Below are 27,575 nucleotides of genomic sequence, written 5' to 3' on the forward strand. Positions count from 1 at the left end.
GTGATATGGATGCTTAATAGTTGACATGTAAGGGTAGAGACCCTGTACAGTCTAACTGCTTGGAAAAGATTGTTCGTGCATATGGAAATTGCTATTGTGATTGGACTCACATGTTTTTTTTCTCATTGCAACGTCGCTATCAGACTAGGATCACCTACATCACTTAGATAAAAGGATCGTTGACCTAGGGCTTTGCTGGATAGCGTGTGTTTCCTAGATCTTCTTCTTTTTGTTAGGCTCATCTACACGGTTAGTGCATCGAGGGTTGAATGACCTACAGAGCTAATGCATCGGGGACTTTGCCTTGGCTTTGTCTAAACACCCGGTACTGGGCATCGAAGAGGCGTGGCACCTAAATTGGTATGGTTGGTGTTGATACCCTACCACCTAATGGTACTTGGAATCCTTTCAGAGCTCGGGTTCATGGAGGGAGGTGAAGCGGCCTCAGCTTATGTCTGGATCAGGTAGTTTGGAGGTGTTTGGATCAGGTAGTTTGGAGGTATTTTGGCTCGCTCCCGGTGAAGTGAAATTCTCTCTTTCTGTAGTAGAGCGGAAGTAGATAGGTGGACCGGTTGATCCCTACACAGGGTCCGGTGCTCTGCTAGTTATTTTGTTATAAACTTTTTTTGATGTTATGGTATACCCAGATTCTGTCATTGAATTAATATATGGTTGCCTGTTTTGTTTAGATGGGGCATTTAAAGACTCTTTGTTGTCATTCTCTCATGTCTCTGTACTGCACTCTATTTCATGATCCACTATTCTCTCTCTCTCTCTCTCTCTCTCTCTCTCTCTCTCTCTCTCTCTCTCTCTCTCTCTCTCTCTCTCTCTCTCTCTGTGTGCAATGCGGTGTACACATATATTCACCCTCCACAATGTTATATTTTTCTTGAGTATGCTTTCATTCATAACACCCATTTAGCATAGCACTAGTCGCTAGGTACCTCTGGATGCAGTCCGGCTCATGGCCTAAACTCCATGCTTGGTCGGGTGCTGAGAGCTCCTCCCCTATGCAAACGCTTCCACAACTCTGATGTATAATGAAAATTGTATAAAGGAGTAATTTGTATATTTTGTGCATAGACCCCCAGAGAGGGGTATCTCTCATTTAAGGTGTTTTATATGGTCTTCATATTAAGGTTGTCACAGTATTTTCACTTGCATGACCATTGTTAGAGGTGGAGTGGAGAGAAGTGATATTTTCTATCAATAAGTAGTGTTGTATGATGTTGCTTTAAGGTGTTTTGTATGGTTTTGTCATTAAGTTTGTCACGTTATTTCCATTGGCATGACCACTGATGTTTTTTTCTTAATTGGTGACATGGTTAGGTGGTTCTTGGCTACATTTATAGAGCACTGTGACTATGTCTTTGATGTGTTTGTGGGGTGTGGTGGTTTGGGAAGGGCCAACATAGAGGAGCTGAGACATTGCATGTGTAAATGCTAAACAATGTGCCCTATGCGAGGTGTTTATCTCCCATAGTGTTGACAAGCGCAAACGCAAAACGGACCCCATTGGACTCTATGCCAGGACCGTGCACGCCGAACTCATCACAGGGCACTAGTGAACAGGGGGCACCACCTAGCTTTGAGCGCCTAGGACGTGGACATCAGCGATTCAAATAACACCAACACAACACACTGCACACACACACACACACACACACACACACACACACACACACACACACAGACATAGATGATGAAACCCTTTGAGATGTGAGGGCAAACTTGATTCAAGGTCTCTATATATATATATATATATATATATATATATATATATATAGAGAGAGAGAGAGAGAGAGAGAGAGAGAGAGCCTATAGCACGTTCTCTAGGGAAAATTCACGTGTGCGGAGGTCCTGCTCCTGTGTGTAGCGACCCTTGGAGTCAGTGTGTGTGCATGGCTTCCCTCTCAAGTGCTGTCCCCCCCCCCCCCCCCCCCCCAATAGTGACCTCTCAATGCTCTTTTATAGGTGCAGGTTGCATTAGTTTAACATAAACTGATTAGGTTTAGGGCCATAAGCTGGAGAGACAAAGTAGGCAGCCGGGTCCCGGATGGTTCATTGGTGCTTTGGTTTGGGAGGAATTAGAAAATGATACTCTCATAGGTGGGCGTTTGTGACCATCACCTAGAGAGAGGTGAAATATGCAAATGATTTCTACAAGGTCTGGCTTGAAAACGGAAAATGGGTTACCCTACGGATGTTTACTGAGGAAGTGCATCGTGGACGAGATGTCGACGAATCGCAAGTTCTACTGGTGCATCGGCGTAGCGCACTCCTCAACTTCGGTGCCGGCTTGGGCATGCCTTCGGCGTCATTCTTTGAATCGTTTTCTCCATCATGTGATTTTTGGTGTCGTTTGTTGATGTGTCAATATCCATTTCTTTGCTTATTTCTGCTTCTTGTGTGTGGTGTGTGTGTGTGCGTTGTTGGGCGTATGTAACTTTGTGTGTGCGCTTATGCATGTAGTGTATGTATGTGTGTGTATATGTACGTGCTCGTGAGTGTGTGTGTGTGTGTGTGTGTGTGTACGTGTATGGAAAGAGAGATTTGTGAGTGTGTGTGTGTGTGTGTGTGTGTATGGAAAGAGAGAGAGAGAGAGAGAGAGAGAGAGAGAGAGAGAGAGAGAGACTTTACATAGAACAAGAGAGAGAGTTTGAGGATTGGACGAGAGAGAGAGAGAGAGAGAGGGTAGCGCCAGGTAATAGGGGGAGGGGAGGAGGGTCATGAAGGTGAGAGAGAGATAGTGAGAGGTGTGTGTGTGTGTGTTAAGAGAGAGAGAGGGGGGGTTGAACCTACGCAGAATGCACACGTGCAAGCGCGCGTGCGCGCACGAGAGAGAGAGAGAGAGAGAGAGAGAGAGAGAGAGAGAGAGAGAGAGAGTATAACGCCATGTAATAGGGGAAGGGAGGAGGGTTGTTGTGAGTGAGTGAGTGTGTGTGTGTGTGTGTGTGTATGGGTGTGTGTGAGTGTATGAAAAGATATATATATATATCGCCATGATAAATGGATGAGAGAGAGAGAGAGAGATATGGCATTGATTGCCAATACAAAATGCACAAGAGAGAGAGAGAGAGAGAGAGAGAGCTTGTCCTCTTTTGATAATGGAGGAGGAGGAGAGAGAGAGAAAGTGGCGGCCCCCTCTGTGAGCGTTGAGACGAGGGAGGGTGGTGGCAGCGGCCTTTACAGAAGAAAAAAAATGTTTTTTTTGTTTATTTATATTACAAGGCTCCCCAATTGGGGTTAGTTCCCACGGCCGTGGCTTCAAAAGCTGACCATTAGTGTGTGGACCCATATCGTGTTGAGGAAGGGATTTTCTCTTAGATTCTAGACATTTCATTTTGTTGTTACTTTTAGATGTGGATCACGTAATGCTTTGCCACAATATTTTTGGTGGTAACTATATGATTATATGGTTGACATGTGTCTATGTTGGTTTGGAAGTTATTGACTCTAGATGTACTTGGCATGTGACTGTGTTGGTTTATTATTTCCTAAGATATCTTTGCCTTAAAGTCCACATGGATGTCCCAAAGAGGGTGGATGGTAAATCTTCTTGAAAAAGACAAGCCTGTAAAATTTTGTAGGATTGCATGCATGCACTTGTTTCATTTCTTCTTAAAAGAGCATACCATTTGAGCACATGGTTGGCATGTGATAGGTTCTTACTTTGTTTTGGAAACAAAATTCTCCTGCTTTTCCTTTTGCTAACTTTTTACTTTACACCTATAATTTGTGTGTATGTTCTGTCTTAGACAATTTGAGACTATGCCATGTTAGATTGCAAAATCAAAAAAACCAAAGTGAGTACAAAAGCATGAAAATGGAAGCTCTCAAAATGAAAATTCTCCCCCTTTAGTATTCCATCATCCTTCAATAAGGTTTCCATTACTATCCCTCATCAAAAAAAAATCGGTAGATGCTTGTAATATTTAGCTACTCTCACAATAAGCCTTGGGGGGTTCACTATCTGCAAAGCTATCTTGGTAGATGCTTGTAATATTTAGTTGCACTCATAGTAAGTCTTCAAGGGCTCATTATGTGTAAAATTGGCATGTCATGTGCGTTGAAAGAATCTTTCTAAAACCTCTTATTTGTGAATTTTTCTAGTAATACATTGTGCCGTTCTCTTTTGAAATTTGCACGTTTTTCATAAATGGAGAAACTAGTATACTTCTTGATATATGTTTCTATAATTTTGAAGAACTTTAAATACCCTTTTTTTGAACTCGTGTAATAGGCACATGTTTTTGTAGGTGACCTCCCCGAGTAGTAAGTGTCCTTTGTCAAGTAAAACTTATCCTAAGGTACTACAGTCACATCCTCTTCATGCAATTTTCATATTATCTCACAATCATAAGCGATGGCAGTTACACTTTGCTTTTCCCTAACATGCAAGCTACATTTATAATAGCCTCCTCTTCTAACATGTTGTCACTGCATACTTCAAAAATACTGAAAGTCCCGTTGGAAGAGAGAGAGAGAGAGAGAGAGAGAGAGAGAGAGGGAGGGAGGGAGGGAGGGGGGGGAGAGTCTCAATGTATGATAGATGGAGACCTCTAATTTCTTCAAAAAATGTGTGTAGAGAGTGAGAGAGAGCTTCATCTCTCTCTCTCTCTCTCTCTCTCTCTCTCTCTCTCTCTCTCTCTCTCTCTCTTTTACACACACACACACACACACACACATTGTTAAACGTGAGACAGTGTAACTTCTCTATTTTAAACTATGGGGATCCAAACAGTACAATATCTTTGCTAGTCCGCATGACAAGCTGTAGCAAAACCATGTGTGCTAAGCAGATAACAAAAGATTTCACACCACTTGACAAACCAAAAACCTCTAACTGTAGTATGTCTTAAAATGAGCCTCAAAAGTTGTTGTTATGAATTTTTGTTTTAGCCTTAAGTTGGCTATGAATTGCTACTTCATCTTGACAACATAACTGTACAAGAATCTAGTCAATTGTCTCTATGCTCATGTTCGGTCCTTGGACGTCTAAAGTGAACCTTCACATTTGGAAAAGCCATACCTTTTCTCACTCGGAGTTATCATGAGTCAAACCTTATGCAACATGGGTAACAAGACATTCACTCAAAGTGGACACCCTCATGATGCTGCGGCGGATGATATGCATCCTTATTCCCTCTTCAATTTTGACACCAATCAATGAGTACACACATATGTTGCAGGAGCTTAGTACAACCTAATGATCTTGCACGGCATACTTTCTCGCCCTCATAACCCATACGAACACCCATATACTCACTCACATTGTAGCCTTAATCATGGTAGGTACATCATTCATTCTCTCTCTCTCTCTCTCTCTCTCTCTCTCTCTCTCTCTCTCTCTCTCTCTCTCTCTCTCTCTCTCTCTCTCTCTCTCTCTCCCCCAATCGCTCTTTTGAGCTAGTGAACACCTTCTATTTTTGGACTACATTAATTGGAATACCATGCATCGAACGATTATGGTGAACAGCCTTTTTTCTCTCGCACTTATAAAATCCAAAGCATAATCTCTTTCTCTCTCACTCGGATATTATCTGATGCACCCTTCTGTGTGATGAAATCGAGAGGATTACCTGAGTTTACTTCAAAACACCCAGCTAGGGATATATATTCTCCCCTCTCTATATCTTTCCCCTTCAAAATTGTTGGCTTCTCTCTTTAAGACGTGGCGAGTGGTGTCATTGGATATTGCTCTCTCACATTACAAAACCACAGCCCCTTTGCTTACTTGCACATCCAGGTACGTTATGTAACTACCTTGCAAAGTGTTTTCACACACACACACTTTTATCTAGCTGACAATCCCTTGACTAACCCTTGGCTGACTTCTTCCCTCTTTGGTAATTTCGCTCTTGCTCTCGCTCTCGGATGATCAGGTGCATACTGGAATACTCCCTAGGTGTTTTCACAATCTCTGGCTAGTGCAAGATGATTTTTTTTTCTAAAAATTGCCTTTGAAAGTTAAGGTCCACATACACCATACATATATGCTCAAGAAGCCCCCTTGGTTGCAGACTCTTACGTAGTCTCACAGTCTCTTCTCTTACAGTCAGATACTATAGTCATAGCACTTTGTAGAAGATTGAGCTCAAAGCTTATACTGATATCGATATATGAGCTCTTGTGGAGCGTTTGATGCTCTATCAATTTTTTAATGAGCCCCATCAACCTTCCTAGTACACACATCACCTATTGCTAAATTCACACTTAGAAAAAGATATGAAATTGGGCACTAGTCGAGTTTTAGCATTAAAAAGATCCCATATACTCCTCTTTATAGCAAACCAACAATCTGTTTGTTGGGTGTATTTAAAACTGCCTTGGTACATGATAAGGCTACCTACTCACTTGCTAATTTTGAGCCTGCAACTTAACATCACCAGCGTTTTTTCCAACCCAGCGAACCCCCCTTTTTTGCCGAATCTCCTCCTTTCGATTGCGCGCAATATTCCCTCCCTTTGATTGCGATCTGTAATCCTTGGATATGCAAGTAATGTTGAGCCTCTCTCTCTCTCTCTCTCTCTCTCTCTCTCTCTCTCTCTCTCTCTCTCTCTCTCTCTCTCTCTCTCTCTCTCTCTCTCTCTCTCTCTCTCTCTCTCTCCCCCCCCCCACCCCACCCTTTGCTTCACAGCTTCACCCCTTGATATGCATATAATCGATGCTCCTCCCCCACCTTTTGTATCGCTCTCTACATGCTCAGGACAAGCCTGGTGCTCTACATGTTCAAGGTTCTCATAATTTACTTCTGTTGGTGCGTTTTCTACACGCTCATGCTTGGTTTCATTACCCTCTCTTGTTGCATCTTCCCCACGCCCATAAGTTGTTAACACAACACACACACACACACACACACACACACAAGCATACACACACAGATACACATAGACATGCCCATGTTTTCCCTATAGCTTGTTCATGGTTGGCGGCCCTTCAAAGTCATTACTGTAGCTAGCCTATCTACATGTATCATTGGAGGACACTTTATCCAGCACATACATGGAGTATAAAAGGATGATTCCGTTCCAACATTGGCAAAATTGTCACACACAGGGAGTACCTTTGGGTCAAAAGCTACGACAACCTATACATCCAGAATGGGCTAGGCTACCAGACCTACACAGGTAGGTGCTCATGCACCTATTTAGAAGATAATTGTGACATGCTAATTTGTTGATAAGTTTGCGGTGTAACTTGTTGGATTTGGGTGTTTTGCAAAAATAAGATACCAGTCATAATGATGAAATGGTTTGTGCCATGGGTATTCACAAAAGACGAGATTGTTGATTGGTTTTTTTATTAAAAAGTTATACTCTGAGAACCATAATTTCAAGTCACAATTTTTTCCTAAAATGAAAGCAACTAATATTCCTAAAAAAACGTGAACGTAGAACTTGGATTTGCAATACCAGGACTTAGCAAGTGCTTGTACTGTATGTAGGAGCCTTAAAGGGTCTTAAGAGGCTATGCCATACTCGTTGATATTGTTGCAAAGTAACTTTTTATGTGGCTGGTTGTGGTTGACACTTACTGTGAAATTTGGTTTTGATCACATTTGATATCTATTACGTTTTTGCAAATCCTAAACCTCCCATGGAGGATCTCAATTGGCATTAACAAATGGTTTGTAGAATTATTCTGTTTACAAGCAAGAATTTGTATGAATTTGGTAGTCAGGCGGTATTTGTTTTTTTTACATATTGAGATTTTCATCACTTTGATTCAAGCAAGAAATGAGAAAGCGGTACTGATGATTACATGATTATTTAAAAGTTTCTAATATGCTCAAAGCCTTAATCCTCCTGTGAGGTTTTTGCAAAGAAACCTATTTTTTTGGCTTTGATGATACATTTGACATATGAGAGTCCATACGGTAAGCTGTAAACTAATTTTGCAGGTGTGACATGGATAACAACTGGACCCAGTGTTGACACCTGTAATACACACAAGCATAGCTAGTTCTAATTGAATGCTTTTGTATGGATGCAGGTAACAGCTAGATCCTTCGCCAGGTAGATGTAGTGGAAGCTCATCCCGGGTGGACACACAAAGATACAACATTAAGGTATCAATGATCAAAGATCAAAGTTTTTGATCTAAATGACTGTATTGTCTATTAGATACAGAATGTTGTATTGGTGTATATGAAATGTTAATTGAGTTTTATGACATCTGGTTTTAAGATATTGTCATTTAATATATTAACTAATACAATTGTCTAAGTATGGTTCAATTAGGAAGGGATTTTCATACTTAAACACACACGCACACACACACACACACAGTCACATGAACTCATGGAATTGTGAGGCATGTTTCAGACTCATGATTGAATGTGTCAAGATCATAGCCATACCTAGAGATGACTTCACCTTTGCTTACTCTAGCCCACCACCTGCAACCTGGGAGATGGCGTATGCTGAAGACCTTCCATGCATGCAACAACACATGAATTTGAGTTTTTGGATGACACACACAATCAGAGAGTGTTGGGCTTCCCGACATAATCCTTACAGCTCAGCAGTAGACAAATCACATTTTGGGACTTTGGAGTCTACTTTTAGTTTCTTACACATACTTACCAATGGATGTTTATCTCAAAATACAGGTAGGTGTAGTTGCACCTACTCAGTATGGTTTTGGTTTTTCTCAAAGTAATGTGTTTCCAATTTTCTTATATATGTTGATGTAAAGTGAATATACAACATAAGATAAATAATAGAAAGTCTAGAATTCTTCCTCATTTGATAGTTTAGAATTTGACTAAATCTGGACTCAAATTTACTGATTTATTGAGAGGAGATAATCTGATCTTTTTTGCTCATTGTTGGCCTAAAAGCATGGTTAGATGTTGCTTTGAACCATCTTTCCCATGTCTTCATTATTGATAGCTTGACTAAGCCTACCTAAGCGTTGGGGTTCTCTCTCACTCAAACAACGGTCGACCAAAATAAAGTGCTTGAAGCTAGGGACCAGGGTTGATTCCCTACCATCCATAACGTACATTTGACTTTTTGCATCTTGATGGGATACATATATACATACTAGTTGCATGTTACTGGGATACGAATTCTCGAAGTACTATGGTCATAAGAGACTTTTTTTGCTATTCTTGGTATGCATAAAAAAGTGCAAACTTTGAATGCTAGCTGTACAAGAGGAATTTAGACATCTATGCTAAATTCATGGATGTGAGTACATAATAAGACACAGACACACATGCTGCTACCTCTCTTTGGTTTTAACAATAATTGCAGGCTTTGTATGCTGGCTTTACAGAACAACTTAGACATCCACCTCGCAATATGGTTTTGGTAGACCTGATTTGGGGATCCATTGGAGCTGGTATCTGCCTGGGTTGCTAACTACGTTAGTCATTTGGTTAATGAAAGATCTTGAGCAAGATGTTACTACCTGGTTCAAACTTCTTGTTACTACATGGTTTTTTGTAGTTGATACTGGCCTTTTTTCACATTTATGGTGGTAGGGTATGACTATATTTGTATGGATGTAGCTGAGTATATTCACTTAAGTAAATTTAGTAATGGGAACTGCTTTGCAACACTTTTCTCTTTGATAAATAGATACAGAACTTTTGAAATTAGTGTTAGTGTTTTACTTTGAACATACTTCAATGTTTTTAACAAAAGCCTTAATCCTTACGTGAGGGTCTCGAATGAGATGGCATTGGACTGGACTTTTGAAAAGTGATTCAATTTACAAAGGAGATGATGTCCAATTCTTTTTGGAATTAAGGATGTAAAACATTATCGTGAATAAATGGCTCATTCTTTAAACTTAATATTTGATCTATGTTATGATGTTAATTTTGCTTGTTTTTTTTGACACCAATAACAAGGAGAGGGAGTCGTTGACACCTGTCTTCCCAAGTAATTCCAGTTCTGACAGGATTGTGTTTCTTGGATGGTGACAAGTAAGAGGTTTCCTCCTTGGGATTACGATGACAATTGCAACAATAACAGATGACCCATTATCCAGTTATTTGTATAATTGATTGATAGTCCTTGTATATGCTTCTTTGATAATATCATATAGTGACAAATAACATTGTATATGTCAATGTTTAGTCTATAGAAAATTCTAGTTTTATCTATGCAAATTGTAAAGACTACTTCTTATTAAATGTAGACATAGTTCTTGGCTATTATATACACTTTGTCTCATTTCTAGTCCCATTGTGTGGTTCAATAGTTTGTGCAATCAGACTATTGTTAGATAATCATTCTTAAACACACACACACACACACACACACATCAATGATAGATATATATATTTCATTATTGTGCTCGAAGATCAAAGATGACCTATATGACCGAAAGAAACATATCATGTAGGTTGTGTGAAGTTGGTAGGTGACTCAATGCTCAAGAACTGTGGAAATGAGCATCGCAATATGGAGCCCACATCGATGTTGGGAGAGGAATGTGTATAGGGAGAATGCATGGCTGAAAATGTGGGAAAGCAAGCTCTAATGTGATCAAAAGTTGAGCACTCAACTAGGATGTGATACTCACCCTCCTACTGTATGGTAGCATAAAGTGCATAGTCGTTGAGACTCCTCACCAATTCCCCAACGCCATGTCTCACATTGTAGAGAATGAGAGGTGATCCAGATAAAGCAATAGTGTAGATGCACTCAAGGGGATAGGCGCGAGCACGTAAACGTGGGTGGGATGTTTGACGAAGAAGATGGTTTTGTAATCGTGGGCAACATATGTGGTGTAATGTAACCCTCGAATTCCTTCCATTCATGATACACTAGCATTGTAGAAAAGCCTTATTTGATGTCTTACATCCATTCACAACTTAAGATTTTTCTTTTGCGTGTCTTTTGCACTTCTTTATTTGTCTCCTATGCGATTTTTGAACGTTATATGAAGGGTCTTTCTACTTCTTCTTTTTTGCCAAACTCACAGTTATGAGTAGATGTATTGCATTAAACATCAAAAAATGTACAGTAGCCTCAAGCTCATATCCAACCTTGACGGGCTTGCTACTTCTTAACCATGTGCTCCATGGCTATCTCCCTACCCCAACCTCAATGGGAAGCGATAAGGACTCAAGAAGTAAGACTTGGAGAACGTTTATTAGAAAACTCTTTTGGACGCTCTCAAACTCTTCCCAAGTAGACCTAAAGATGCTACTATCCCATACCTCAACTCTATATATAAAGATGGTTCGTCGATGTCAGTAAGGTGTCAAAGAGATATTTCTGAAGAACCCAACATTTAATCTCTCTCGTAGTGCACATGTTTTCAAATCATATTTAGATATCTTCCAAGCTTTCAAGCATTTCATAGTGCAATCATTTCATGTATGATTTCTCGGAACCTCAAGGCCAAGGTACTTGAATCCCTCTAGAAATTCAAGGGGCTCTTTATTGTTCACAATGCATGGTTTCTCCTTGTTGAGAGTTTTCACAAGTATAAATTTTGTTTTGGAGCCATTCACAATCAGTTGTCTGAACAACCTAAAACTATGCAGGGCTGAAAATCTCAAGTGCAAAAATTGTCTTTTGTATCCTTTTACAAAGTGGAACTCATGACATTGAGACTAGGACTGAGACATACGAGCTAAGCGAGTTTGTCGCGACACTGTCATGGCCTCTTAGATGAGCCATGAACATTAAAAAATAATCATATTCCTGTGCCCTGCTCCATTGTGCACCGTGCGTCCTCCAACCTCCAAGTGACTTTCTCTACGCGATTCTCGATGATATGGCCTGTGTGCCTTCCTAGCCCACCCCCTACATCCCCCCTCGCGCCTCACTCGTGAGTCTCTATGTCGCCTGCCACCTTCACCATGTACACGTCTATGATATGGCATGCATGCCTTCCTAGCCCGCCACCTTCACCCTTCCAACAAAAAAAAGGATCTTCTATGATTCCATCAAAACAACCCACACAAAATCATACCACACAAAAACGTTTGAGACACATAATTTCCGCATGTGGTCATGGGGTTTTCACATTTTGACACACATTGATTGTAACATCTTTTCACACCTACACTAATAAGGCTCTCTCCCCTTGACCAATCTCCACTCACTACTAGCAAAACCTCGTGCAACCAGCGATAGTCTTTGTGTACAAGGTTGTGGTGGTTTTTTTCTTTATATGTGCAGTAATTCACTTTGTATAGCTATGAAGTGAAGGGTTGGATAACCAAAACCTTACAAGCACAGTCGTGGTTAGAGCACCGGCCTACCTATGATCAGGTCAACGGTTCAAGACCCACGTAGTGCCTCATGACTATTTGCCTTGGATGGTGACAAGCTGTTTTAAGGCATCAGCAGTCCGCAAGTGGGGCGCGGGGAGTGAGGGAATCAGGGCTCCGCAAGTCGCATGGAGGCATGGGGGTGGGGTTGCCCGATGCAAGATGTAAACCCAGGCTCATTGGGGGGCTGCGGAGTGCCAACATGGAGGGGTGACAAGACAGGCCACGGTGGACGAGGTGGGGCTTACGGGGTGGGGGATGATGATGGGTTGGGTGCCACATCATGGGATTTCAAAAATCACATGATTGGGGGCTGCAAAGGTAGTTACACCATGGTACTACGAAGGTTCTCCATGCATGCTTCGCAGGGGCGCGCGGGAAGAGCGTCGAGGGACTGCCATTGCAAGCCTTCTCTCCCCCTCTTTCGAATGGTGTGAGCGCAAGCAGGTAGAGCAGGTGATGTTGCAGCTCGCCATGGCCTTGTGTCGATGCAGCTCTCCTCTCCCTCTCCTCTTCTAAAAGAGCTCGCCACTTCTGAGCCTTTGTCCCTGCTTGCGATTGCCAAGGTCCCTGCTCTAGATTGCCAAGCTGCATTTGTCGTGAAGAATCAACATCTCTCCACACCCACCCACAATTGAGCTCTTCAATTGTAAACCTGGGCAAGTTAGGGTATTGCAATGCAAAAATGGGAGAAATTTGATGTAATCACGCGATCTATTTGTCCCTCCTGGCTCGCTGTGACACGTTGCCGGCAAAAGCTCTCTCTCTCTCTCTCTCTCTCTCTCTCTCTCTCTCTCTCTCTCTCTCTCTCTCTCTCTCTCCACCGCCTTGTCTTGCCTTGTTTTCCCTCAAGCCCAAAGATAGCATCTCGTGAGATTCGCCTTAATCAACCCGAAACAATTGGTTGGGCCTACTAGATACAAGGGTGTTTGGTGTTTTGGGAGTTAGAAGGGTACTTTGGTAATTTTCCTCAAATAAAACCTAAGGTTTGAAGCTTTTAGGGACCATCATGCTCTCACTCACTTTTTTAAGCCGGAAAGAGATATCACTCTCCATTTTTGTCTTTTACTGTTCGAGCTTGCGATTCGGGAACAAAAAGTGATAAAATCACAAGGCCTGCCAAATTAAGGAAACTAATAAAGAACATGAAAGTGAAACAAAAAACTACTAGGATGGTAATCATATTGATCCATAGAGAAAGTGATTTACAGATTACATCATAAATGTTGACCGCGATGAAGGATTGAAGAGTATCAAAGTGGTGTTTTGATAGGATAAACACAAACATAATGTATGGAATCATGTCAGGCATGATAAAATTTTCTTCTTGAGATGCAATTTTTGAAGTACCCTTTCGTATGCTTTGTGTAATGCAATCAATTTATATATATATCGTTAACTTAAAGATATAAACACAAAAAATGATAGGCAATTTTGAGATTCTAGCATGCCAAATGACATGAGTTTTTTTTAAAAGCACATGTTTTGATAGGCAAAATAGCCCTTGACAAAAAAAAAAAAAGTCAAGTTTAGGCCTTGATCTAAAGCTAGATCCCACTTTAAAATCTCTATGACTCTAAGCTTTAAAAAAAAACATAAGCATAGTGAATTGAATTAAAAAATCACCCTTAAGCTCTACACCCTAAGCTTTAGATCCCTATGCTCTACACCCCACTTTAAAAATTCTACATTTTTAAGCTCTAGAGCGCCTTTTACAAATTAAAACTGTAGATCCCTAAGTTGTAAATCCCACTTTAAAAGCTTTAAAGTTCTAAATTAGTAAGCCCTAAACTCTAACGTCTCGGGGTGACCCTCCCCCTACCTATGGATCCATGTAACATTTTCACTTTCTTTAATTCAAATTTTTACCCTCTAATAAAAAAAAACTCTAGTTCCTCATTAGATTAGCTTTAAAATCTCAAAAAAAAATCTTTAAAGACTAAAGCTCTAAAGGATAAATTCCTTCCATAAAGTTTTAACCAACAAAAATGACAACTTCAGTTATTACCTAACCCTTGACAAAAAAAAAAAGCGTCAATTTTAGGCCTTGATCTGAGGCTAGATCCCACTTTAAAATCTCTACATCTCTAAGCTTTTAAAAACAACATAAGCATAGTGAATTGAATTAAAAAAGCACCCTTAAGCTATACACCCTAAGCTTTAGATCCTTATGTTCTACATCCCACTTTAAAAATTCTACATTTTTAAGCTCTAGAGCGTCTTTTACAAATTAAAACTGTAGATCCCTAAATTGTAAATCCCACTTTAAAAGCTTTAAAATTCTAAGTTAGTAAGTCTTAAAACTCTAACGTCTCGGCGTGACCCTCCCCCTACCTATGGATCTATGTAACATTTTCACTTTCTTTAATTCAAATTTTTACCTTCTAGTAATTTTTTTTTAAATTCCTCATTGGATTAGCTTTAAAATCTCAAAAAAAAACTCTTTAAAGATTAAAGCTCTAAAGGATAAATTCCTTCCATAAAGTTTTAACCAACAAAAATGGCAACTTTAGTTATTACCTCAAGTTTCAACAGTGAATGAAATTCTCAAAGTGAAAGGATGGGTAAAAGAACTTCTCAAATTTCAAAATAAAAAAGTGACTCTTGGGATTTGTGGAGCCTCTAAGCTTTATCATTTAACATGTAAGGTTTCATGCTTTCTAAGGCATTGGGCAACACAAAATCTTTTCTTTGATATATGAGCGTTCGTTTCATTTTTCAAAACTCAAGACATGTCCATCATTAGATTTACACACTCTTCATTTCAATGAGTAGCCACTATCTTATTTCAACCAATCAACATTTTAAGTCTATCAAAAAATACTTGAAAATACAACTCAATTTTATTCCTATTTTAGTCAGAAAAAAGAGAAGTGATCTCTATATCCTTTGCCCTTTGGGCAGGCCAAAAAGGGAATGGAATTGGAGCTTTCAAGGCATATTCTGTGCTTATGCGAATTCAACGACGCATATCCTGGACTCATGCCTTGAGAGTCATGTCAAGAACTCTTACAAGTAAAAGTATAGTTTTAAATTCATTAGTCATGTCAAGAAACTCTGCCAAGCGAAACCTGCAGATCCATACCTTTGTGATTTAGAATAAAGATTGCAGCATTAACATCATCTATTGATTCTGCTCTCTCTCTCTCTCTCTCTCTCTCTCTCTCTCTCTCTCTCTGACACACACACACACACATGCATGCGCACGCAAACACACACACACAAGCTTGAGTCTCCAAGAATCCATGGGAAACATCGAAGGCAACCATAAGGGTTTGTTAGCTTGCACAAGAAGGCAGGGGTAAACTCTAGAGAGAGAGGCCATTCTCAACTCTGTCAAAATTGGCATAGTTGAAAGGGTTGGAAGGGGTAGAGATGACACAAAGTAAGCGGGGTTCCTATCCCCACGTGCGAACCCCCTAGAGTGAGAGAGTGAAAGCCTTGAAGGCTTGACCACGATATTATCTCACACGGGGTCTTAAACAAACCTCAGAAGGTGGGATCTATAGTGGACAGAGTTTTGCACAGATCTCGTTAAAAATTGACGGCCATCAAAAGGTGGGATCTCTAGTGGGCAGAGTTTCCTGGAAAATTGACGACCCTCAAAAGGTCATCCACATTGACTTCATCACTCACTACGTGCCTCATGACTATTTGCCTTGGATGGTGACAAGCTAGTTTGATGGCATCAGCGGTGCGCAAGTGGGGCGTGGGGAGCGAGGGCATCTGGGCCGTGGCGAGTCGAATGGCGGCGTAGGGGTGGGGTTGCCCAATGCAAGACGTAAACCCAGGCTCGTCGGGGGGCTGCGGAGTGCCGACGTGGAGGGGTGACGAGGAAGGCCACGGTGGACGAGGTGGGGTTGTCCACGTCCACGTGTCTGGACATCATGAAGACATGTAAGGGATGGCTACTTGCTCCTCGAGGTTAGTACCTCGTACCCTCGGGGATGGGGCATGCATTTAGTCTCGCTCTTTCTGCCTCTCTTTCTGACGCTCTCTAAGGCACTCGCCAGCTCTTCTCCTCAGGTCCTCTTCTCGGGGCTCCCCTACTCAAAGTGAAGGTGCAAGCAGGACACTTTGCAGGGCCAGGGGGTGGGAGGTTGTCGTCGAAGGCTAAGTGTGGCTACGGACGGCGGGTGGAAAGACTTCTCGAAAGGGGAAGGATGGCGGCATGCGGGGTGCTTATTCCACGCCCCCCCTAAGGCTGCAAAAAGGGGAACCCGCAGTGGGAGAAGCAAAGTCCAACCACAGGTAACGGGGATGGGTTGCTATCAAGGCTTTCCCTTTGACATGGGCTCCCTTTTTGCAAGTGACGATCCAAGAGGAGGAGAACCTTTCCTCACAAGGAGGGGAGGCAGGCATGCCGAATAGTGAACATTGTCAGGGGATTAATGTGCGAAAGGTGAGCCGGGAAGGCATCGGGCCCCTGGCTATGAGAGGTGCGGGGAAAAGAGGTGCAACAGACACAATTAACGACAACAGTGTTCAAAAAAAAACAGTTCGCCTAATTCCAGTTAATCAACAGAATCCATGGTTAATCAATCACTAATGGATGCTTAATGCTCCTTACAAGATGAAACTTGGCTTAATCCAAGTGCTAATAAAGAAAAGTGATAATGACCTGCTTAACTCTGCCTTCTGCTTCTTCCCGTTATGGCTTAGGAACTTCCTCTTCCAATGGCCATCTGATTTGTCTTCCAAAATTGAATGGATTTAGGCTCAGCTAATGGTTTAAGATTAGGCTCAGAGATTAAGAATATAGAGATTAGGCTTCAATTAAGAAGCTTATCGTGATCCGCTTAAGCTTGGTTTGATTCGAATGCTTAGAATAGGATTAGGATGGATAATGGAGGTTAAGCTCGAGAAATTGAATGGCTAATCAATGCTTGAAAGCTTTGGATTGGCTTAAAGGGATTAGGCTTAGAATTAGAAGCTCAAGATTAAGCTAAGCTCAATGAGATTAAGATTACCTTCGCTTAGGCCTGGCTCGGTTCAAGAGATTAGGCATCGGCTTAGCTCTGTGGATCCTGCAGGCTTCAATTCCTTACTTGCTTTAATCCTTGACAAGCTTCTTCTCAAGCTTCGACCTCCATCTTCCTTGCTTGCATGCCTTGCCGAGAACTAGCTCGAGAGATTAGAAATCAAGCTTGATGTAGAGAGCTTGGCTCAAGCTTTTGAGATTGAGAAGCTTAGGAATTCGATTAGGCTTAGGATTAGGCTTAGCTTAATTAGTGTAAGTGGTCCGGCTTAGAGGGCTTAAGAGCTTTTAGTGAGAGATTAGGAGCCTTTTCCTCCTCTCCCAGAGAGAGAGTTCCAAGAAGATGAGGAGGTGAGCTTATGAAGGAGAAGAGCTATCAAAAGAAAAATGAATACACACCCCCCAAAGTGAGCCGCCTCCCCTCTTTTGTAGTTTGCATGACTTTTCCTCTTGCTAAAAAAAGTGAGGCACCCATTAGCGACGTCACTAATGGGTCCTTCCCCTTAGTCATGTGGCAGGGCCGGATTTTGAGCAACGTGGAATCCTTCGTGACCAGTGCCGAAAAGCCTCGCAATGGCATCCTCTGCACTTCGCGTTTCTTCGCCGCCATAGGCTGAGGCCCGAGCCAGCCTGCACAAGCAAATCTCTCCTTCCTGTGCATTCGGCTGCAGCTGCCCGCCATGGCCTCCCTCTTTTTCCTTTTCCTCTTCACACCCTTTATAATTAGGGTGCCCATTTTTTAAATGGGCGGCCCTTTTTAATAGCCCTTGGGCGGCTTTGGTTGACTTGGGCGGGCTAGCCCATTTAGGGTGTGGCGGCCTTAATTTGAGCCCTTGGCCAAAATCTGATGGGCATCACATTTGGCCCATGGCCCTTGGCTGGCTTGGTTTAGTCGGGCCCCTTTTTTACTTTAAAGGCACCACATTTGGCATACATATCGGATATCGGCCGTAGCAATGCCAAGCTTCTCATTTTCTCCTCTGGGCGGCCTTTGGGCACCACTTTAGGCATACATGTTGCATAAGTGCCAGGCAAGCATCATCAAGCACAACATCTTTCTCCAGTCGCCATCGATTAACAATATCATCGTGAATTTTGATGTCATAAAATCTTCAATAGTGCTACATGCCTGCAAGATGCAAGTGTAAGTGATTGCTTTTGGAGAGTTGTCCCGTCAAGGCTAGGCATATTATAAAAAATGCTTCCGCATCGGCCCTCATTTGGAATACACATCGGGCACTGCACTGCATTAAGCCAGATGAATGTGACTGATCAGGGCAACTAGAGCGGTTCAAACCCGGCCCCCGACGATACTTAAATTGGCCATATCTTACCAACTGTAAATTCGATCACTGATCTGAAAAGACCGACGCGCTCCTCAGAGTGAGCACTTCAGGCCCGTACATTCATTTCAATTTTGTCACCTTAGCTACGGTTGCCCAATCCGGTACGGATCTGCAATCGACTTGAACTTTAAGCTGCCATAACTTCTTCACGGTAGCTCCAATCGACAAGTCGTAAAGACAGGCCGGTAGAGCACATCGAGTACTTCAACTTTGATTAATAAAAACCCAGCTATAATCACTTCAAGCATACTCACTATTTGGCTTTACCAAGACATCTTTTGGTCCTTAGAGCCACATCTGGCACACTTTCAGCTTATAAATTGGCTTGTTAGCAAGCCCTTATAACTGGTGATTAGCCATGCAGGATTCAAATACTCTTGATCAGCATTCCTTTGCTCATTCTCTTGTCATGGGAGCGGAGCGGCACGACAACAGGTAAGGGTTTAGGGTGTTTCTTAATTAGCCTGGGTTTAGGGCACGAGGCAGGCATGGGATTCTCACCCTTGCACAAACCACGTTGCAGGTCACGATGGAGGTGGTGTCCGAGGAAAGGGAGGAGGATGATCCCCCTCCCACTCCTTCTATGAAAAAGAATCCAAGTAAGGTCCCTATCAAGGGGGGTAAGGGTGAGAAGCAACCTCCTGCTCAACAAAGAAACACGCGAGCTCAAAGCCTGGTGCAATCAAAAAAAGATCTAAGTTTTGTGAGGAAGGCATGCTGGAGATGACATCGAGGCCATTGTCCGTCAAAATCAGGTATGTCCGGGTTTACACTTGCGCAGAGGCATGGCCATGGGAGTGCTCGCTGAAATTTGTTTTTGATTACTGTAGGGTGATGAGAAGGAGAAAGAAACAGCGGTCCAAGTATTGCACGAGGCCACTTCCAAGAAAATGCACGTATGTCCGGGTTTACGCCTAATCATGGCCATTGGGGTGCACTTTAATTGTTTCTCTTTATGTAGTTTGCTGAGAAGGGAAACAAGACAGCCATACCTTCGGACAGGGACGGGTCTCAAATGCCACATGAGGATCCCGTTGTTGTGGAGTTGGCGACAAAGGGAGGGATGCAAGTATTTTCACCTTCAAAAACTTAGGTTTGTCTGGGTTTACATGTTGGGCCCATGTTTGCACATCGGGCTTGCCCAGGTTTTCCGGGATTGGCTGGGTTGATCTGTCAAGTTCGTGTTGCTAAAAAGCTGCATTTCATGGCTTCTCTTTATAAGGTGGGTTGATCCCAAGGTTTTGTTTGTGGGCAGAGGTTAAACCCGAAGGTTGATGAAGGCCAAGATGGCAAAGCTAGATGACAACAATCCAATAGTGCGGATGGGAAGAGGCTGCTTGTGAATCCCAAAAAGAAGGTTCAAATGAAGGGTTCCGATGTGAAGAGGCCCTTTGTGAAGCCCAAGGAGAAGGTCCCAATGAAGGGTTATGAAGCAAAGATGGCTCTTGTGAAGCCCAAGGAGAAAGGTGCAGATGTGGTTCAAAAGCCCTCAACTGTCCACTTGAAGGGTCGTGAGGTAGAGAAACAACCCAAGGTGGCGAGTGAAAGGGGAAGGGAAAGCTTCAATTGTAGGAGAAGCCCAACCCAAATGTTGCAATTGCCACCGCAAAAGAAGCCAAAGGCAGTAAGAGAAAGCTTCTTGAAGTAGAAGGGGCCGGTTCAGGGTGTACATCCAAGCGAACAAAGGCCGGAACCTCTCAAGCATTGAGCGTCGGTGCTGTGAGTCCCTCTCTGGTCCCGGTCTACATTTAGTCTCGGGCATGCCCCGATTTATATTTGGGTTAACAAGGGTTGCCTACCATTTCTAAAGTTATGCAGGTATGTTCTTTTATACAGGTGCGAAGAACCGACTCATTGAAATCATCCCGGCCATATGCAGAGCTTTATGTTGATGGAAAGCTCGTCCACATGTGCCAAGCATACTTGGCTTGCCCAAGTAGAAACATGCGGATGGACAAGCGGCAACGTATGGTGGACCACCTTTGTAAGCAACATGGGCTGAGGGTAGAGATTCCACATAGATTGGGAGGGAGGGTGACTAGTGCTTCTTCAACCTCATTGCAAAGTCTACACAAAGAGATAGGTTTCATGCGACAGAGCGATTTGAAGACGTGGATCACAAGTATGAGTTGACTCACAAGTCTATCAAGCAAGGGCCCTCATTAGGGGCTTGGAAGCCTGGGATTGTATCAACAAGAAGAAAGTACGATATACCAAAGACTTTCTCCTTGACTTCGTGGCGGCTCATATGCGAAAGGCTGATGATGTGCAAGAGATGAAGAAAGATGCTATAATGAAGAAAATACAGCAAGGCTACGAACGCCATGTGACTCTCTCTCTCTCTCTCTCTCTCTCTCTCTCTCTCTCTCTCTCTCTCTCTCTCTCTCTCTCTCTCTCTCTCTCTCTCTCTCTCTCTCTCTCTCTCTCTCTCTCTCTCTCTCTCTCTCTCTCTCTCTCTCTCTCTCTCGCTCTCTCTATTTTTTGCCTATCAATGTCCGGGTCTACACTATCTAACATTGCCCGGGTATACATAACCTATCTGTGCAGCGGCTTGTTCGGAGCTTGAGTCCGTAAGTGAGGATGAAGAGACAAGGAGGAAGATGATACCAATGATGGTGATGGCGGTGATGATTAAGAATCTGATGATGACCAAGGGAGTGACGAAGAAGGTCAAGAGGATCATGAAGAAGGGGGAGATGGGGACGGGAGTGACAAAGGGACTGAGGGCAGTGGGGATGATGGAGACAGTGGTGGGAGTGAGAGTGGTAAAAGCGACGATAATGGCGGGGATGATGGGGAGGATAGCAGGGATGATGGAGACAATGCAGATGGAAGTGATGAAGGGGATGCTACCGGTGCTCAAGGCGGGCATGCATCAATATATGGGGATGGGGAAGGTGAGGCAGGAGAGAATTTTTCAATGGATGAGGACTCCACATCACACCTGAGTGGAGATGGTGGCACCGCAGGGGCAGCGACTGTCCTTGCATTGCTGAGGTCGGTTTAGGCCCGATGCATTGATGGATTTTTTTTGTATTACATCTTTCAAATTATTGCTATGTAAATTTTGGATGACATGAGCTTTGCCATGTTTTGAATGATAATGTCTTTGCCCTAATATTGTACCTAACTATGCTAAAACTTCTAACCAGCTAAGGAGTTTTTGTTAATGGCTTTGGGTAAAATCTCTCTCTCTCTCTCTCTCTCTCTCTCTCTCTCTCTCTCTCTCTCTCTCTCTCTCTCTCTCTCTCTCTCTCTCTCTCTCTCTCTCTCTCTCTCTCTCTCTCTCTCTCTCTCTCTCTCACGCGCACGCGTCTGGGTTTACACCTGGCCTCCAATGCCTAAGTTTCTATATTCACATGGCATGCAACCCCCCCCCCCCCCCCCCCCCCCCCCGCCCTCCCCTCTCACTCACTCCCCCATTGATGCCAAAAGATAGTCTTTCCCTAAATTGCATGGGTTTACACTATGCCAAACAATGTCTTCAAGCACACTTGCACATGGTATACAAGGTCTCTCTGTCTCTCTGTCTCTACGCATGTAAAGACAAAATTTTTCTAAGCATTGGAAGGCTTTGCTGTAACAGCATCTCAGAATTGAAAAAAACTGTCAAAACTTTGCGCTTTTGTTGCCGACTTGAAGGCAATGTCGGACAAAACTCGCAAGAGTGGAAAATCCACACTCGCCATGGAGAATGATGCAAAATCTCCAAGAAATTTGGATGATAATCCAACCACATCGTCTACAACGGAAGCAATGATTCTAGCTTACTTGGTCTCATTACAAGAAACCGTCAACAAGCAAGGTGAAGAGTTTCACGCACTTGCAATGGAGAATGTCACTTTAAGAGTTCTTGTTGTGGAGAACGAGTAGCTCAAGAAGATTCTTGAAATGCAAACAACACGCTTGATGCATCTTCAGAATGAAGTTCAAGAATGTAAGCGCTATCTTGTTGACATGAATGTATTGAAAGAGTGCTTGAACAAAGTTGAGAGTGATCATGTATTGAAAGAGAAAACGATAGATACAATACGACATGATGTATGTGAGATGATAAATGCATCAAAATCATGGGCTGATATATGTAAGGATAATGTGGTTTCTACATCTCTTATCACGCAAGTTGTTGTCCAAGCAAAGAATGTAGAGAATGTGGACACTCAAGAAATGCATGAACAGCAAAAACGCTCAAAGAACATCGTCATTTGTGGAATCAAGGAGGAAAGCATGGAAACACTCCAATCTCTTTCAATTGCTATTGAAGAGTTTTTTGTTACATACTTTGGCATGTCTGGAATCATGGCTTATGGTGCACATCGAGTTGGAAAGCTAGGAGTCCCTCGCTCGGGAGAAAGACCTATTGTATGTACCATGGCTGATGAGGTAAAGAGAAAGATCATCCTTGACAATAGTTGGATCTACCTCAAAGGAACGGGTTGTAATGTATATGAGGATCGCACTCTTATGCAACAAAATGCATGTCGCAAACTATATGAGAAAAGAAGCAAGAAGGTTAAGGTGTCATCTCATGAAGAAAAGTCATTTGAGGAGGATGCAAGTCCACCCAACAAATAGGAACACATGATCTATGAGACCAACTCACGCTTGCGAGTAAGCTTTTGGAATTGTAATGGGTATCCATGGAATGCGGAAACCGGCATTGATGAGCTTATCGATGACTCCAATGTGACACTTCTTGTTGAAACATGGGAGCATGATGCGCAAAGAATTCTTGGGTTTGACAAATACGATGTGCATTCTTTGATGTGGGCCAAAAATGCAAAGCAACGTAGAGGCCAAGGAGTCATAGCATGTATGATCAAAAAGGGTTTAAAAGATGTTTCCATTGGCAAAGAAGATAAGTATAAACGCTACTTATGGCTGAAAATCAATCCACCAAATAATCAACTCATGTTTGTGGCTAGTCGCTACATTCCTCACTATGACTCCAACTTTTATGCTCGCTTGGATATGGATAGAGATCAGCCCTTTGTTGAACTAGAGGAAGACATTTCTCATTACAAAGACCAGGGTGAAGTCATCGTCTTTGAAGACATGAATGCTCGCACAGATACGTTACAACACGACACACAACAAGTCGACATGCCGCATGTCTCAAGAAGAATGGATGACTCATACATGTATAATCGAAGTTCTAATGATGCAAAAGAATTGGATCACTATGGAAAGTCACTTCTACATATGTTCTATAGTACCGTAATTCTCATTGCAAATGGTGTATCTTTATGGCAAGGCACCAATGACTTTACATGTAAAAAGCACAATGGTGATAGCGTGATTGACTATATTTTTCAGAAGCCACTCTAGAATGCATACAAAGGTTTACACTTGGTGAATGGAATCCGGAATTGGATCATAGGATGTTATGTATTGACCTCAAGTGTGGTAAAAGACCCGAGCATGTAGCCTCCAATCATTATGTAAATCATTCGTACCTACATCTAGACTTTAAACGGGCACTTATATATGCTGATATGATGGACCAAATGTTAAGCATAATAGAACATCAAGAGAGCCCAACACTAGAATTCAAGTGGAAAGTTTTCAAAGAAGTAATTTTCTCTTGTGTGAAGGAATGCTTTTCGGTGAAACGCATGTCTTGCAAAAGGGTCTAAGAAGGGTAGCACCAAGAAGAAATGGTTTGACATGGAATGTAGTCAAGCCCGAAAACACTTGCTAAGTTTGGATGCAAGCAAAGACAAGGAAGTTTACTTGGAACATTCACACACATACAAAGGACTTGTTCAAAAAAAGAGGAGAAGGTGGGAAGTCAAAAAACTTCTTTTAGCGCAAGAAAAAGCACATGCATGCGGCAAGTTTTGGCAAAATCTAAAAGGTAAGCGTGTTGAGAGCTTTGGTGACTTGACTCTTGAGGATATGTATATGCATTGCAAGAACCTCTATGAGCAACCCAATGTTGATAAGATGGAGTGTTGTAGCTCCCTTCCATTGTGCCTCCCTTCTTTACCATTGAAGATGTATGCCGCGCGCTTGAGAAACTTGCTACTCACAAGGCAGGGGACCTTCAAGGTGTCAAGGTTGAAATGATTAAATGGACAAGCAAGAAAACACGATATTGGAATGCGATATGTTTAACCTTGCACTTCAGCATGGCATGCCTCATGATTGGAGTGCCAATTGGATCAAACCTTTGCACAAAAGAGGAGATGTAAACAATGTGAACAACTATCACACTATAATGGTTGGTTCTTTGATGGTAAAGTTATTTGGATGTATCTTGGAGATGAAGATAAGTGAATGGGCTAAAAAGAACGGCAATTGTGCGCTTGGCCAAGCAGGTTTTTGAAAGCATCATAGCACTATTGATCACCTTGTCACTCTTCGAGTTTTTATGGAAGCGTCTCAATTGAAAGGAAAACAGTTGTGTTGCTTTGTGGATTTCAAGAAAGCTTTTGACATGGTATCGTGAGGAAATCTTTGAGACGTATGCAAAGCCTTCAACTGCCAAGAGAATTTATGCATGCTGTCTTTTGCATCTACCAAAAAGTGATATGTCGACTACGTATGGGAGATGGAATTTCAAAAGTTTTTGCAAGCACCATTAGTGTCAAACAAGGATGCCCACTTTCCCCAACCCTCTTTGGGCTACTCATTGATGAATTGGAATGCATGGTTCTTGATTTTATGCAGCAAGAAGGCATAGAAGAGGTCAAGATCGGAAATGTGGTGATCATGCTTTTGCTTTATGCCAATGATGTAGTGCTCTTGGCACATACTTTAGAAGATGCACAAAAGCTTATGAGTGTCTTGGAACACTTTTGCCTACATAGCGGGCTGATCGTAAATGGATTAAACCAAGGTTATGCTTGGAAAGACCCTCAATGACAAAAATCCATGTACAACAATGAGCAACTTGAAGTGGTAGATAGCTTCAAGTATCTTGGTTTTGAGTTCCATCCAATCATAAATGGAAGGATTGCATAATGCATCGCTTGGAAGCTGAAGAGGGCTTATTATGCATTTGAGAACATGTGCAATGCTAGAGAGATCAAGTATTGGGCTCTCAATAAGTACCTCTTTGACACATTGGTGACACCGGTGCTTCTTTATGGAGTGGAGGTGTGGGGTGGTAGCATCGTGAAGTCTACTTGGAAAGAGTTTGAGAATCTCCAAAAGCATTTTCTCACCAACCTTCTCCAATTCAAGGCACAAACACCCTACATGTTGTGGGACGCATGTCTAACCTCACCATCCTATCTTATTGCAGTATTAGTGAGAACCACGATTATATTGTCAATCCATGGGATGAAGCTGACTAGACTAGTGCATAGAGGCTACAAGTGGTTGTCAATCTCTCGGAAAACATCTAACAACTCGCATCTAACTCAAGCTACACTCAAGTGACTGAAATCACCAAAAGCCAATCGCTCATCAGCAAACAAATCACATCCGTTACAGCATCAGATGACATCCAAACGTAACGAAACTTCTAGGACATGTTTATAAGACCTAAGCACACATGCTTATGGTCTCAAACCCCACTTTAGGTCAAGTTCCAAAATCACGATTATGAACAGCAGCGGATTTTTGACCTAGTCATTTTTTACCCAGAATACATCTAAATGCTTAGCAATGATGCCCCAATACCCCGCCTATGCTTAATTTTTTATTTGAAAGTGTAAATTCCTAGTTATGATGAAATTAGACTGCAGGTCGACGACGCCATAAGAATTACTGTGAACTGCTTACGTCAATACATAGATCTCTTACCTGCGATTGCAATGCAACAAACACGATTGCAATGTGACAACCGGGGAGGGAGTAGGAAGCGCGAGAAGGAAAGGAGCGAGCGCCGTTAGCTCACGTTGTGTATTTCATTATCCGAAACTTAAAAATAACTTACAAAAATTGTCTTTTATACCTTGGCCAAGGTTTTTGGTGGTCAAAACTAATAATCTAGGAGTTCTACCAAAGGTGGGTAATGACAGGCTGATACAATCTGGAAGCTTGTAGCCTCGACTCATTAATTACAGAGTTTATCCGAGAAAATAGGAGTCACAATATTTCTGATTTATCAAAATAATAAGTGTTTTACAAGGAAACTCCAAAAAATTGTATCCGTGTTAGCTTGCTGCTAACAATCCCCCCCTCCTCGCCTGTGTTGTCCCTTGACACAACTTTATGGATTGAAATAGTCTTCGGGCTGGCGGCTGGCGAGTTGGTCTTTAAGCGCATTCAGTGCCTTTTGGTATCTGATTTTCCTTTCTTTATTGGGCACTTGTAAAAACTGCATGGTTACTCCGTTCTTCAGCTCCACCGTTGAGTAGCCTACAAACCTGGATGTGAGGTTGCTGATCACTGGCGCAAATATCTTCGTTCGCCAAGTGAAGAATCCCATGTAGAACACTTCCTCGAATGCCAGCATATTGTGTGAAGGTAGAAACATGCATCTGGCGTAGAATTCATAGAGGACTTCTTCGGAAGGTTGGCCACTGAGATCATAGCACAAACCTTTATTTCCCTCGAGGAATGACAACCACGGGGCGCCTGCTTGCTCTGGCTCATGAAAAACTTCAATACAGGTGAGCAGCATTCGGCGTATTTTATATAACATTGCACAAGAGAGATTCGGTAGACTTTTGAAGAAAGACATGGTGCCCGTTAGGGTTTTCACCATGTATTCCTCTGTGGCCGGTCCCTTTTTTGGAGCTGGCAATCTTGGGTAGTTCAGCCAGGTTGGTTGCTTCTTCGGTAGTGCCTCATGCGCTTGCCAAGTCCTTACTCTTGGTACAAGACAAAAAGTGGGATCTTTTTGCAGCGCTGCAGGTGCTCTTGTGAAAAAAATCAAGTACCTTGGGTTTTTGTTCAGCCAACTCAGCCTCCACTTCGCGTGTTCTTTATTTGTGCCATCTGTTTGCAGGTCTGCATAAAGCCTTTCTTAATCTGTAGTAACTCCATTTTTATCAGAGGGTATGGCAGGGATTGTTGATGCCATTGCACATTGATTTGATTGGAAGTGAGTTGT

At 42.4% G+C, this 27,575-nt stretch overlaps 1 pseudogene; it reads left to right on the top strand.

The window, feature by feature from the left end:
• The first annotated feature begins 19,523 nt into the window (after positions 1 to 19,523).
• On the top strand, positions 19,524 to 21,575 carry LOC147430269 (uncharacterized; annotated as a pseudogene).
• The last annotated feature ends 6,000 nt before the right edge of the window (positions 21,576 to 27,575 follow it).

Source organism: Adiantum capillus-veneris, chromosome 22 (assembly GCF_014529385.1).
Source record: "Adiantum capillus-veneris isolate H3 chromosome 22, ASM1452938v2, whole genome shotgun sequence".
In the NCBI taxonomy this organism is placed as follows: domain Eukaryota; kingdom Viridiplantae; phylum Streptophyta; class Polypodiopsida; order Polypodiales; family Pteridaceae; genus Adiantum; species Adiantum capillus-veneris.